The 15,818-nt window shown below is 32.9% G+C and overlaps 1 long non-coding RNA gene and 1 pseudogene across 1 annotated transcript in view; one reads left to right on the top strand and one right to left on the bottom strand.

Moving 5' to 3' along the window:
* Nucleotides 1-686, bottom strand: part of LOC137210267 (uncharacterized) — a 115,707-nt gene extending 115,021 nt beyond the window's left edge. Inside the window, exon 1 of the long non-coding RNA XR_010936437.1 lies at nt 597-686. This is a non-coding gene — a long non-coding RNA (uncharacterized lncRNA). The remainder of the gene's footprint in view (nt 1-596) is intronic.
* The window catches only part of LOC137210251 (UDP-N-acetylglucosamine--peptide N-acetylglucosaminyltransferase 110 kDa subunit pseudogene), a 632,586-nt pseudogene that overhangs the window by 459,558 nt on the left and 157,210 nt on the right, over nt 1-15,818 (top strand).

Raw genomic sequence — 15,818 nt, 5'->3', positions numbered from 1 at the left:
ATTACTTACTTCAATTACAATTTAAAATATATATCTAACAGGACTTCTGGTTTCAGTCCTAACACATAAAGAATATGGAAATCAAACCTTTAATACTCACAACAACAACAACAAAAACCCTGAAAACCAATGTATCTTTTTGGACTCAACATGGACTAGAGCTTACAGGGCAAATCACCACTCCAAAGTCTAGAAACACAGGTGAACCCACGTAGTCACAGCAAAGATCTGCTTATCTGCAGAAAAAAGTTACAGGAGCCATAAAATGGTAGCGCCCCTTTAATCATAATATTGCTGAACTGCTAGATGAGTATGGAACCAGTGTGAGTGAGAAACTCCCGGGTGCTACAGTTTTAAGGGAATCCCAAAATTTTGTGGGCTTTAACCTACAGAAATACACACAAGTTCTCACAATAAAGAGTCAGGAAAAATTTCCTCCTGGTGTTAGGAGTGGGAGTGGGAAAAGTAAGTCCTTAGGGCTGCTATAACAAATCATTACAAATGTGATGGCTTAAAACAGTAGAAATTTACTCTCTTGCAATTCTGAAGTACTGAAGCTGAAAATCAGTTTCACTGACCTAAAATTAAAGGGTTACCTGGGCCATGCTCCTTCAGGAGACATGAGAGGAGAATCCATTTCTTCCCTCTTCCAGCTTCTGGTAGCTGCTACATTCCTTAACTGTGACCACATCATTCCAATCTCTGCTTCTGTGGCCACATTGCCTCCTCTTTTATACGCCTCTCTTATAATGACACATATAATTGAATTTAAGACCCATCTGGAAAATCCATGATAATCTTCTTGATGTCAATAAATTAACTTAGTCATATCTGCAAAAAGCCCTTTTCCTTGTAAGATAACATTTACAGATTCCATGAATTAAGACCTGATATCTTTGGGAGGCCATTATTCCATTACAACACTAAGCATTTTGAAATATGCACAGAATAGTCTCTATAACAATGAGCTAATCCATAAGAAAAGACTTAACTATAGTCTTATCCCACCTGGGGAAGAACATTTATCCCAAAACAGCCCCATTTAGTTTTCCTGTCTCACATAAATGGGAAGAAGAAAAAACTATTCAAATAAAGAAACACTTGTAAAGGTCACAGCTCAGAGACACAGCCCTTTGGAAACACTGAAATTTAATTATAAGATTACAGAACTTGTTCCTTCCCTCATACCATACCACCACACCAACATTACTCTAGTATAGTAGCAGTGGATTATAGCTGAAACATTCCAAGATGCAGACTCACTGAGGAGGAGTAATTAGAGAAGCCCAAAACTAAGATAAAAACAAGGACACAAAATGAAGGCTCTGGAATCTCTAGTTACAGAAAATATTAAGGGGTCCAAATTCTATCTGTATTAACATAAATCCTCACTTTAGTGGCCTATGTAACTTAGTTCCTATTGCCTGATATATGTCCTACTTTCAATAAAAAATTAAAAGACATTCTAAAATGCCAGAAAAATTAGTCTGCAAGGAGAAACAAGAAGGACCAGACTTACACATGATATAAATGTTGAAATTATCAGCTAGATAAAATGACAATGTTCAATGTGTTTAAGGATCTAATGAAAAAGTAGATCAAATGCAAGAAGAGATGAATACTATAAACAGAAACATGAAAACTCTAAAAAAGAATCAAAAATAAATGTTAGAAATAAAAAGTGGTGTATCATACCCATAACTTTGAAGGACTCATCCGTAGGATGGACATGGTTAAAGGAATAATCAGTGAGCTTGGTCAATAGAAACTTCCCAAACTGAAATGCAAATAGAAGAAAATTTAAATAAAAGGATGCAATGTCCAAAACAGTGGGACAATTACAGAGGTGGAACATAATCATAATTGGTGTACTATAAGGAGAAAAAAGAACATAGAATTATTTGAATTAATGCTGATTGAGAATATTCCAAAAGCAAGGACCATAAGACAGTGAACCTAAAAAAAAAAAAAAGAGAATCCAAATAATTAAACAACAATAAAGTACATCTAGGATTATCATACTCAAAATGTAGGAAACCAGATGTAAAGAAAATCTTGAAAGGAATTAGAGAAAACAAATACACTCAAAACAAATACATACATTTAGAGTAACATGGATAAGAAACTCATGGGGCTTCCCCCCAAAACCATACAATCAAGAAGAGAATAAAATGAAATATTCAAAGTACTGAAAAAAACCTAGAATTCTATAACCAGTAAAATTATCCTACAAAATTGAAGGAGAAATAAAGACTTTATTAGAAAAAAGCATAAGTAAATAAATTACTGAAGAAACTCATTGCCAGCAGACTTATATGGAAGAAATATTTTAAAAAATTCTCCAGGATTGAAAATAATTAGGTCAGAAATTCAGATCTATATTAAAAAGAAATAGTGTACAAGGGGAATAAATGAAGAGAAAATGAATTATTTTTTTCTTATTCTTAATTGATCTAAAAGATAATTTTAATGTAATTATAATAATCATTTATTAGGTGATTATATCATAAAATATGTGAAACAAATGACAGCAATGTAGTAAAGGAGATAAGGGAGAGAGAATAATCTGCTATATCTGCACTACAAGTGAATTTAAAACATTATATATACATATGATTTAAATAAAGCATGTCTAAATAAAACTTGACACTACAAAGTAGAAATCTCAAAAGAAATTTTTAAAATGTGAACTAAATTAAAATGAAGATAGAACATCAAAATTATGGGCTGTAGTAAAAGTGGTGCTAAGAGGAAAAATTTTACCATTAAATACATATATTAGAAAACAAGAAAGAACTAATCAGTAATCTTAGTGATCATCTTAGGAAGCTAGGAAAAGAACAGAAATTTAAGTCTAAATCAAGAAGAAGAAAAGAAGTAATAAAAATTGAAGGAGAAATTAATGAAACTGAAAACAGAAAACAATAAATCAAGGAAACCAGAAGTTGGCTCTTTGAAAAGTTCAGTAAAATTGATAGATAACCTCTAGCCAGGGAGAGAGAACAGATTACCTGTATCAAAATTAAAATAATGAAATGGGGGCGTCACTGCTGGTTCCACAGATATTAAAAGGAAAGACATAGAACGCTATGTACAGTGTATGCAAGCTTATTTGATAACTTAGATAAAATGTACTTATTCCTTAAAAGAGATATATTACTAACACACACAAAAGGAGGAATAGATAATCTGAATAGGCCAGTAATTATTATTGTAGGCAGAATGATTTTAAAGTTGACACTAAAAGGCAGAAGGTTTAGAAGTGTCAACACAATGCTCAAGAAGAACAAATTTGGAGTACTCACGTTCTCCAGTTTCAAGAGTGATTATAAAGCTATAGTAATCAACATGAGTGAATTGACACATAGACCCATGGCAACAGACTCACACAAATACAGTGAACTAGTCTTTGAAAAGTAGCAAAGGCAATTCAATGGAGCAGGGATGGTTTTTTCAACAAGTAATTCTAGAAAAATTGGATGTCCATGAGCAAAAAAAATAAATAAATCTAGGAACAGATTTTACACCATTCACAGAAACTAACTCAAAATGGATCATAGACCCAAAAGTTAAATGCAAAACTATAAAACTTCCAGAAAAAAATAAAGAGAAAAATCTGTGAGACACTGACTCTTTTAAATAAGTTCTTAGATGCAACACCAAAATTATAAAACATGGAAGAAAAATTAATAAGTTTCACTTTATTAACTTAAAATCTACTATTTGCAAAGGCACTATTAAGAAGTTGAAAAGACTAGCCACATATCGAGAGAAACTGTTTGCAAAACATATCTGATAGAGAACTTGTACCTATATACAAAGAACTCTTAAAACTCACCAGTAAGAAACCAAAAACTTCAATTCAAACATGCAAAATATGTTAATAGACACCTCTCCAAAACAGATATTCAATGGTAACTAATCATGAAATTATACTCAAAATTATTTCTCGTGAGGGATTTGCACAATACAGCAATAATATAACACATGTACCTATTACAAAGATACCTATTACAACTGCTAAAATCCAAAAACTAGCAATACCAGTTGCTGATAAGCATGTGGAGTAGTAAGAACTATTTATTATTCTAATTACATGATATTCTGGAAAAGGTAAAACTATAAAGATGGTAAACAGATCAGTGCCTGCATGGGGTCCCCATGAGTATGTGGGAATAGGTTGAATAGGGGAAATGCAGAAGAATTTTACTATGGTGAGACTATGTGCATAAGACAGTAATGGTGATTACATGAAACTACAGATTTGTCAATACTCAGAATTTTAGAGCATAAAAATTGAACTTTAATGTATGAAAAAATGTTAAAGTCCTATAGAAGATCAGGGGATTCCAGGATAGAATGCAGAATATTAAAATCAATAACTGTATTAGAAATGCATTAAATAACTTCACTGGAAAGTGTACAAGAGATTAGCAATCCAAGTGACTTTGGAAATGAGTGTAATCCATAAGACTAAAGGTAAAGAAAACTGCACATAAGAACTATATCTAGATGATAGTCATTTCTATCAACTAGAAATGACTATCAAGTGGGGTGTGGGTTAATAATTCTGATACTAAAATACACATATACTAGCATTCAAGAATTAAGTAAATGGGTGGACAATGGTAGGAATCAGTTTCCTCACTTTGGGAATAGGAACTTACAGATAGAGAAAGATGCTAAAATGATACATGTGGTAATGAATACTGATGTCTCTGACTCTAATCAACTCATGCTTAACTTGATGTGAATACCATTTAGAAATATATATAGATCTCTACATACATAGAATTGTATTGTTTAGCACACAGTTGAGCTGGAGAAAGATCTGAGCTGCCAAATATTGGAGTAATTGATTAAAAACAAAAAGCCAATATGAAAGTTAAGGCTTTAATCACTTACTGCCATGAAAAAAGCAAGAATCTAAACAGGAGAAAGTACAAGCACCCCCATTTCGTTTTCCCCCAACAAATGGTTTGCCAGTCAAGGGTCAGATGGCTCAGCAGAGACATGAAGGAATCCTCTCACTGTGGATGGATCCTTAAACAAAAAGTTTTTTGCAGATTTATGAACCCTGAGGCTGGGGGTAGGGGGAGATAAGATAGTAGGAAGAAAGGAGAGGGCTACAGGTAGAAAAGTACTGAGTATTGAGACAGATTCAGGAAACGTGTCTTCAAGGTATATCCCCCTGCTCCCCTGATAAGGAGGTGCCTGAGGAAGACCTTGGCTGAGGACCCCAGGTAAAGAAACCTAGGTATGAATGCACCGGGCATTCAGCATTGTGTATTTTATCTTGTCCTACTATCATCCCTCTCTCTATGTTCTAGAGTAAAAAACCAACAGCCTAAAATTACAGTGAAAAGCAGCAGCATGACAGCATTAAACCTGCAAATGGGATAGAGCTCTTTCAAAGCCTCATTCTCGTCAATATTTGACCTGTCTGGTAATTCCCTAAAAGATGCACTTAAAAGGCTTGTATTTATTTGACCTAAATCCGAGTTAACCAATTGCAAGATAAATTTTCTTGGTGGGCATTTGTTGAAAACGATCAATGGCAATTGTTTAACATTACCGATGTCTGAGGCAGTAACAACTGGGACAAACAATAGACTAACAAAAAGACTTAAATGGAAAAGCTGGGAAAATGAGATGTCCATACAGGGCTTTGAATAGCTTTGACATATTCCTAGAAGGGTATGCACCTGTGAAGTTCTGAGTGCTTGGCTGAGGGTTGCATGCAAGACATAGTCCATGTGCAGAAATCCTCAGCAAAGAATGGAAGCCTAATTAATCACAGACATTTAAGGGATTCTCCATAAAATCATTAGCTGCCCAATAAGGTAAACAAGCAGAAATTTAAGTGGCAATGCAATTACAAAAATTTACATAATTCAGAAAAGTCACTAAACAAACAGCAAAAAACAACAAATGCTAGAGGGGGAAATATCTGATTTCCAGAATTGCCATATTATATTATTTAACAAATATATTTTAAAACACAAAATATAAAAAGAAACAAGAAAGTGTGGCCCATAAAAGGAAAATAAACAGTCAATAAAAACTGTCCCTTAGGAAGCCAGATGTTGGACTTACTAGACAAAGATAGTGAATCAGTTAAACATGTTCAAAGAACTTACAGAAAACATACCTAATACTAAAGCAAAGAATTATGTTTATCAAATATAGAATATCAATAAACCATTAGAAATCATAAAAAAGAACCAGATAGAAATTCAAGAAGTTAAAAGCACAATAACTAGCACGTAAAATTCATTAGAAGCCCTCCAGAGTAATTTTTACTTGGCAAAGGAAAGAAACAGCATACTTGATGAGAGCTCAACAGAGATAATCTCAATTATCTCAGTTAATCAATAACAGATTATGTTACTCAGATAGTCTCAATTATTTTAGTCCAAAAAATGGAAAGAAAAAAGAATTAAGAAAAATATAAGAGTCTCTGAGATCTGTGGTGAACTATGACATGCACCAACATAGACTTATTGTGATGAACAGAAGGAAAGGAGAGAGAAAAGTGCATAGAAAGAATATTTGAAGAAATAATGGACCAAAAGTTCACAAGTTTGACGAAAAATGACAGAAACTATAAAAGCCAGCAGGCAGTGGGATGACATAGTCAATGTAATGGAACAAAAGTCTGTAATTCAATAATTTTATATCCAGAACACCTATCCATCAGAGGAGAGATTTAGGGATTCTCAGATAAAGAAAAACTGAGAATTTCATTGCTAGCAGACTTGCTAGCATTGATAATTGATAATTATCAATTGATAATTGATATCAATTGATAACATTAAGAATCCTTCACACTGAAATAAATGACACTAGACAATTCATAGAATCCACTGGAAGACAAAGTTACCAATAAAGGTAACTATATACATAGATTTTGCAGCTCTTTTTTCTCCTATATGAATTAAATGACAGCTACAAAAAAGCAATATTTATAAATCTTTGTTGATTGCATTGTAGTGTATAAACATGTAATTTGTATGGCAATAGCCACACAAATAAGAAAGAAACAATGAATATAAAGGAAAAACATTTTGTATATTATGGAAAATGTTAGTATTAATTGAAGAAGACTGTTATAATTTAAGATGTAAATTGTAAGAGCTAGGACAACCATTAAGAAAATACCTGAAAAAACATAGTGAATTAAATAACAGGTGAGTGAAAATGGCAAACTAGAAAAACACCCTTGTGATACAAGAGAAAGCAGTAATTGAAGGACAGAGGGAGAAATGGGACATAAAACAGGTAGAAAGCAAATAACAAAATAGAGGATATAAATCCTACCTCATTAGTAATCATGTTAAATTTTAATGGATTAAACTTTACAGTCAAACAGAAAAGACCTGCAGGATGAATAAAAATACAAAATCTAACAATATGTTGCTTTCAGGAGACACATTCTAGACTCAAAAACACAAACAGAATGAAAATAAAATGATAGAAAAAATATTTCATGCAACAGTAATCAAAAAAACCAGGAGTGACTAATATCAGAAAAAAATAGACTTTAGCACAGAAATTGTAACTAGGGACAAATGGGGTCCCTAGATACATGGGGTTTTAATGTTAATGGGGTCATTTCATTAAATTATGTAAGACTTGTAAACATATATGCACCTAATAATAGATTTCCATAGTACATAAACCAGAAATATAAACTTAAAGGGAAATAATTTAACAGTCACATCTGAACACATAATTCTTCATTGTCAATAATGGATTAATTATATAGGAAAAGGATCAATAAAGGTTTGGAAGACTTGAACTACACTACAGACCAGATAGACATATACATATCCACAGAATACTCTGGCAACATCAGGAGAATACATATTCATCTCAAGTGCACACAGAATATTCTCTTAGATTATATGTCAGGTCATAAAATGTCTCAATAAATTTCAAATAAATTAAAATCATATATGTTCTTCTAATAATAGAAGAAATTATGAGAACCTGAATAATGTTTTCCAAAATAACTGCTGGGTAAAATAAGAAATCACAAGTGAAATCATAAAATAATTTGAGAGGAATGGAAAGGAAAATACAGCACATCAAAACTTATTGGATGCTAATAAAGCATTGTTTATGAGAAATTTATTGTTATAAATGTTATTGTTAAAATTCTTTCTTAAATCAATAACCTAATGTTCTCAATTAAGAACTAGAAAAATAAGGGTAAACTAATCCCAAAGCAAACAGAAGAAAGGATATAAAACAAGAGCAGAGATAACAGAATAGGTGTTATATAAATAAAAGATGAATTCAACAGAACTAAATGTTAGTTCTTTGAGAAGATCACCTAAACTGACAAATATTTAGATGAACTAACCAAGATAAAAAGGGTGAAGACTCTAATTTTATAATCAGACATGAAAGAGGGGACACTGCTACTGACATTATAGAAATAAAAGGGATTATATGGGAACACTATGAATAATTGTATTCCAAAAATAATAGAAAATTAAATGAAATGGGGAAATTTCTAGATGAACACAAACAACAAAAACTAACTCAACAAGAAAAAGACAATCTGAATATGCCTGTAAGTAATGAGATTGAATTAGTAATCAAAAAATATTCTACAAAGAAAACCCTTAGACAAGAAGATTACTGTAAAACTATACAAAATATTTAAGATGAATTAATGCTGATACTTAATCTTTTCCAAAAAACAGAAGAGGAAGAAACATTTCTTATCTCATTCTATGGGTCCCCTATTCCCTTGATAACAAAACCAAAGATATGACAAGAACAGAAAGTTATAGAACAGTATCTCTATGATATAGATGTAACAATCCTCAATAAAGTGTACAAGCCAAATCCAGAACAATATTAAAAGGATTATACACTATGACCAAGTGGGATTTGTCCAAGAAATACAACATTGTTTCAACACATGAAAATATATAAATGTAAAATACCATGAAAATAGAACAAAAGACATGAAAATGGTCTTAATAAACAATGAACAAATTTTGACAAACTCACAGCAAACTTGATAATTAACAGTAAAAAAACAGAAGTTTTCTTCCTAAAATCAGGAACGAGACAAAAATGTCCTCTCTTGCTACTTCAATTCAAAATTATTCTGTAGGTTCCAACCCAAAAAATTAGAGAGGAGAAAATAAAGAAAACACATTTCTAAAAAACACATTGCTAAAATCACACTTAATAGGATTGGATTTGTTTCCCCTAAGGTCAAGAACAAGACAACAATGTCTGCTCTCAGTGCATCTATTTTATCAAGTCTTGTAATATAGGTTCTAGCCATTAAAAAGAATAGGAATAAAAGGCAACTAAATTGAAAAGAAAGAACTAAAACTATCTCTATTCACAGATAACATGATATTATGTATGGGAAATCATAAGGATCCTCAAAAAATAATTAGACCTATAAAAAAATTTATCAAAACTTCAGAATACAAGATTAATAAACAAATAAATTGCATTTATATACACTGGCAAAAACTGTCAGAAAATAAAACCAAGTTAACATTTTCATCTATAATAGCATCAAAAAATAAAATATTTAGAAGTAAATTGAATAAAAGTAGTACATGATTTTCATGTGGAAAACTACAGAACACTGTTAAAAGACATTAAAAACTAAAATGAAGGTAAGGGCATATTGTGTTCATGGATTGGAAGACTTAGCATTGTTAAGATAGCAAATCCCTTAATTAATCTACAGAGTTAACACAGACTGTATCAAAACTCCAGGTGATTTTTTGCAGAAATTTCTAATCTGTTACTAAAATTCATATAGAATTGCAGAATACACAGAATAGTCAGAACAAACTTGAAAAACAAATTAAAAAGCCAAATAAAAATATTTAGAAGTCTCACTTCCTGATTTTAAAACCTAAGGCAAAGCAACAGAAATCAAGGTTTCATGGATTAGCATAAGGATAGACATACAACAATTAAATAAAATTTAGAGTGTAAAAATAAAGTCATTCATTTATGTTTAATTAATTTTTCCTAGGGTATCAAGACAATTCAATAGGGAAATAATAGTTTTTAATAAATGTTTCTGAGAAACTGGATATACATATTGTATATATGCAAATGATGATGCTGAATCCTTACCTTACACAATATACAAAATAAACCTCTAGATGAATCAAATTATAAGAACTAAAATTATAAAAATCCTTAGAAAATATACACCTGAATCTTTGTTGTTGGATTACATGATGCTTTCTTTTATGCAACATCAAAACACAATCAACAAAAGAAAAATTAATAAACTCAGCTGCATCAAAAAAATTTCTTTCTAATATCTGCAAATCAATCCGTCTGATACACCACATTAACAAGTTGAAGATTAAAAGCTATATGATCATCTCAATAGATACAGAAAAAGCTTTTGATAAAGCTCAACATACATTTATGATAAAAACTCTCTAGAAAGTGGGCATAGAGGGAACATATTTCAACATAATAAAGCCCATATATTCAAGCCCACAGCTAACATCATACTCAAAGGTGAAAATCTGAAAGCATTTCCTCTGAGATCAGGAACAAGACAAGGATGCCCACTCTCACCACTTTTATTCAACATAATATTAGAAGTCCTAGCCATAGCAATCAGACAAGAAAAAGAAACAAAATGAATCCAAATTGGAAAGGTAGAAGTATCAGTAAAACTATCACTGTTCACAGCTGTCATGATACTATACAGAGAAAACCCTAAAGATGCCACCAAAAAACTAGTAGATCTCATCGCTGAATTTGGTACAGTTGCAGGATACAAAATTAATACACAGAAATCTATTTTCCTTTTATGCACACTAACAATGAACTATCAGAAAGAGAAATTAAGGAAACAATTCCATTACAATAACATCAAAAACAATAAAATACCTAGGAATAACCTACCTAAGGAGGTAAAACACTTGTATTTGGAAACTATAAGACACTGGTGAAAGTAATTGAAGATGACACAAACAGATGCAAAGATATACTGTGTTCATGGATTGGAAGAATTAATACTGTTAAAATGTCCATACCACCCAAGGCAATCTACAGATTCAATGCAGTTCCTATCAAAATACCAGGGGTATTTTTCACAGAAATAGAAAAAATAATTTAAAATTTTGTATGGACACACAAGAGACTCCAAATGGTCCAAACAATCTTGAGAAAGAAGAAGAGAACTAGAGGAATCATGCTCCCTAACTTAGACTATACTACAAAGCTACAGAAATCAAAACAGTATGGTACTGGCACCAAAACAGACACATAGAACAATGAAATAGAACTGAGACCCAGAAATAAATCCACAAACTTATGGTCAGTTAACTACAACAGAGGAGGCAAGAATATACTATGTAGAAGACAGGCAGTTCAATAACTGGTGTTAGGAAAACTGGACAGCAACATGTAAAAGAATGAAATTACGACATTCCTAACACTGTATACAATAATAACTCAAAATGGATGAAAGATCTAAATTTAAGGCTGGCAAGGGACTAGAAGGGAACATAGGCAGAACCTTCTTTGACATAATCAATTTTTTAAAAATATGTCCCTTAAAGCAAAGTAAATAAAGCAAAAATAAATGTACAAGCTTTTGCACAGCAAAGGAAGCCATGAACAAAACAAAAAGACAACCTAAGGAATGGGAGAAAATATTTGCAAATATGACTGATAAGGGATTAATATCCAAATATATAAAGCATTCACACAACTCATCAAAAAAACAGCTTGATTTAAAAATGGGCAGAAGCCCTGAATAAACAGTTTTTCAAAGAAGATAAACAGATGGCCAACAGGTACATGAAAAGATGCTCAACATCATTAGACATCAGAGGAATGCAAATCAAAACCACAATAAGATATCACCTCACGCCTGACAGAATGGCTATCATCAAAAAGACTACAAATAACAAATGTCGGCGAGGATGTGGAGAAAAAGGAACCCTCATACACTGTCGGTGGGAATGTAAGCTGGTGCAGCCACTATGGGAAACAGAATAGAGGTTTCTCAAACAACTGAGAAAAGAACTACCATATGACCCAGTAATTCCACTCCTGGGTATATATCGCCCCAAAATGACAACACTATTCAAAAGAATACATGCAATCCAGTGTTCATTGCAGTATTATTTACACTAGCCAAGATATGAAAGTAACCAAAGTGTGCATCAACAGATGAATGGATAATGAAAATGTGGTATTATGTGTATGTGTGTGTGTGTGTATATGTGTGTATATATATATATATATATATATACACATATACACACACACACACACACACACACACACATACACACACATACCATGGGCTACTACTCAGCCATAAAAAATAATAAAATTTTGCCATTTGGAACAACATAGATGGACTTGGAAGGTATTATGCTAAATGAAATAAGTCAAAGACAAAAACTGTATAATATCACTTATATGTGGGATCTAAAAAATAAAACTAGTGAATATAACAAAAAGGAAACAGACCCACAGATATAGAGAACAAACTAGTGGTTACCGGTAGGTAGTAGGAAGTGGGAAGAGCATGATGGGAGAAGGGTGTTAAGAAGTACAAACTACTATGTGTAAAATAAATAAGCTACAAGGATATATAGTACAACACAGGGAATACAGCCAATATTTTATTATAACTATAAATGGAATATAACCATTAAAATTGTGAATTACTATGTTGTACACCTGAAAGTTACAATATTGTACATCAAATATAATTCAATTAAAAATAGGGCTTCCCTGGTGGCACAGTGGTTGAGAGTCTGCCTGCCGATGCAGGGGACACGGGTTCGTGCCCCAGTCTGGGAAGATCCCACATGCCGCGGAGCAGCTGGGCCTGTGAGCCATGGCTGCTGAGCCTGCGCATCTGGAGCCTGTGCTCCACGATGGCAGAGGCCACAACAGTGAGAGGCCCGTGTACCGCAAAAAAAAAAACTAAATAAATTAAAAATAAATTTTTAAAGTGTGCTTCAAAGACACAATCAAGGATGTGAAAACATAATCCACAGAATAGAAGATGATATTTGAAAATTACATGTCTGATAAGAGGCTAGTGTTCAAACTATATAAAGATATCTTACAAATCAACAATAAAAAGACAACTAATTGAAATTGAGCAAAAAGTTTGAAGAGACATTCTTCCAAGGAAAATTTATAAATGATCAATAATCACATGAAAGAAAGCTCAACATCTTTAGTCATTGGCAAAATAAAAACTAAAATGTGGGTGTGACATCACAAACAATGGCAGATTACGAAGTTCCAGGAGTTGGTCTTAACACCAAAACACCAATTAAGTTGTAAAAATTATAAGAATCAACTATTTTGGAGCTCCAGAGCCTGATCAGACACTTAGAGCAACCAGGGGAGTGCTTGATGAAGGGAGAGTCTGCATAACTCTGGTAAGAGAGAAGAATGTGCAAACCTGCTACCATTCACCATTTCTCAGGTTTACTCTGGCCATAAGGATGGTGGCCTACATTCTTAGAATGGCTGGTGTCAGAATGGAGAGTAAGAAGACAACCTACAGACTGGGAGAAAATATTTGCAAATGATTTGACCGACAAGAGCTTAATTCCCAAAATATACTAATATACAAACAGCTCACACAGCTCAGTATCAAAAACAAATAAAAAGAAAACCAATCAAAAATGGGCACAAGACCAAAATTTCTCCAAAGAAGACATACAGATGGCCAACAGGCACATGAAAAGATGCTCAACATCACTAATTATTAGAGAAATGCACCCAATCAAAAATGGGCAAAAGATCTAAATAGACATTTCTCCAAAGATGACATACAGATGGCCAAAAAGCACATGAAAAGATCATGTCAACATCACTAATTATGAGAGAAATGCAAATCAAAACTACAATGAGGTTATCACCTCACACCGGTCAGAATGGCCATCATCAAAAAGTCTGCAGACAATAAATGCTGGAAAGGGTGTGGAGAAAAGAGAACCCTCCTACACTGTTGGTGGGAATGTAAATTGGTACAACCACTATGGAGAACAGTATGGAGGTTCCTTAAGAAACTAAAAATAGAGCTACCATATGATCCAGCAATCCCACTCCTGGGCATATATCTGCAGAAAAGCATTATTCAAAAAGACACATGCACCCCAATGTTCATTGCAGCACTATTTACAATAGCCAAGACATGGAAACAACTAAATGCCCATTGACAGATAAATGGATAAAAAAGATGTGGTACATAGTTCAATAGAATATTACTCAGCCATAAAAAGGAACAAAACAATGCCATTTGCAGCAACATGAATAGACCTAGAGATTATCATACTAGGTGAAATAAGTAAGACAGAGGAAGACAAACATCATATATTACTCATATGTGGAATCTAATTTTAGAAAATGATATTAATGAACTTATTTACAAAACAGAAACAGGTTCACTGATTTCAAAAACAGACTTATGGTTACCAAAGGGGAAATGTAGTAGGGAGGAATAAATAAGGAGCTTGGGATTAAAATACACACAGTACTACATATAAAATAGATAACCAACAAGGACCTACTTTATAGAACAGGGAACTCTACTCAATATTCTGTAATAACCTATATGGGTAAAGAATCTGAAAAAGAATGAATATATGTATAACTGAATCACTTTGCTGTACACGTGCAACTAACACAACATTGTAAATCAACAATGTTTCAATTTAAAGAAAGAAAAGAATGGAGAATAAAAACCTTGTCCTCCAAAATTGGGGTTGTGTGTTTTGGTGAATTTGTCATTTTCAGTGCATCAGTGTAGGCTCGTGCTTTTGTTTTGGCCTCCTCTGCTGGCAGCAGCTTCCCCGACACTATCTCCTGTAAGATTCAAAGAAACCAACACACTTGTAATTAAATTATTTATACATTTGTTTATGGCTCCAGACATTTAAAGACATCCCTTGTAGGTAACAGCCTGACTGAAGAGATAATGGAACAGAAACATCAGTGATCCATCACAACAATATATACAGACTAGGCAAAATTAGTTTGGAAAGCCACTATACAAATGGGTGACTGCATCCCTCAACAAGTGAAAAAAAAGCAGTCCCTGATGAGGGGGTGAATCTGATTTCCAGAGTTACCACATTAATGATACTCAAAACATCCAGTTATTTAAAAATCACAAAGTATACAAAGAAATAGGAAAATATAAATCACTCACAGGAAAAGACACAAACCACCCCTTAGGAAGCTCTGACATTGACATTACTAGTCAAAGAACCTATATCAACTATCTTAAATATGCTCAGTGTGCTAGGAAAGAAAAATGGGAAAAGAAAGAAACTTAGGGAACAGATGTATGTACAGATAGAGAACGTTAACAAAGAGAAATTGTAAAAAGAGATAAATAGAATTTCTGGGCCTTAAAGTATAGAATTCTGGAACTGAAAGTAAAATAATTAAAATTAAAAGTTCACTAGAGGGATTCAACAGATTTGAGCAGGCAGAATAAAGAATCAGGAAAATTGAAGATAATAAGACACTCCAAACAGCAGGCAAAGAAATTAAGAAAAAATGAACAGAACCACAGAACCTGTTGGGTACCACACAGTGCACCAATATATGGATCACTGGAGTTCCAGAAGGAGAAGAGAAAAAGTGGCAGAAAAAAATTTGACAAAATAGTGGAAGGAGACATTCCAACTTGGATGAAATCTATGAATACACACATCCAAGAAGCTCAATGAACTACATACATGAAAAACTCAAAGAGTCTGATACATAGACATGTTATAGCCAAATCACCACAAGACAAAAACAAGGAGAATTTT

Source organism: Pseudorca crassidens, chromosome 17 (genome assembly GCF_039906515.1).
Source record: "Pseudorca crassidens isolate mPseCra1 chromosome 17, mPseCra1.hap1, whole genome shotgun sequence".
NCBI classification, from domain to species: Eukaryota; Metazoa; Chordata; class Mammalia; order Artiodactyla; family Delphinidae; genus Pseudorca; species Pseudorca crassidens.
The sequence above is the reverse complement of the archived record's forward strand: the minus strand, read 5'-3'. Positions and strand labels throughout refer to the sequence as shown.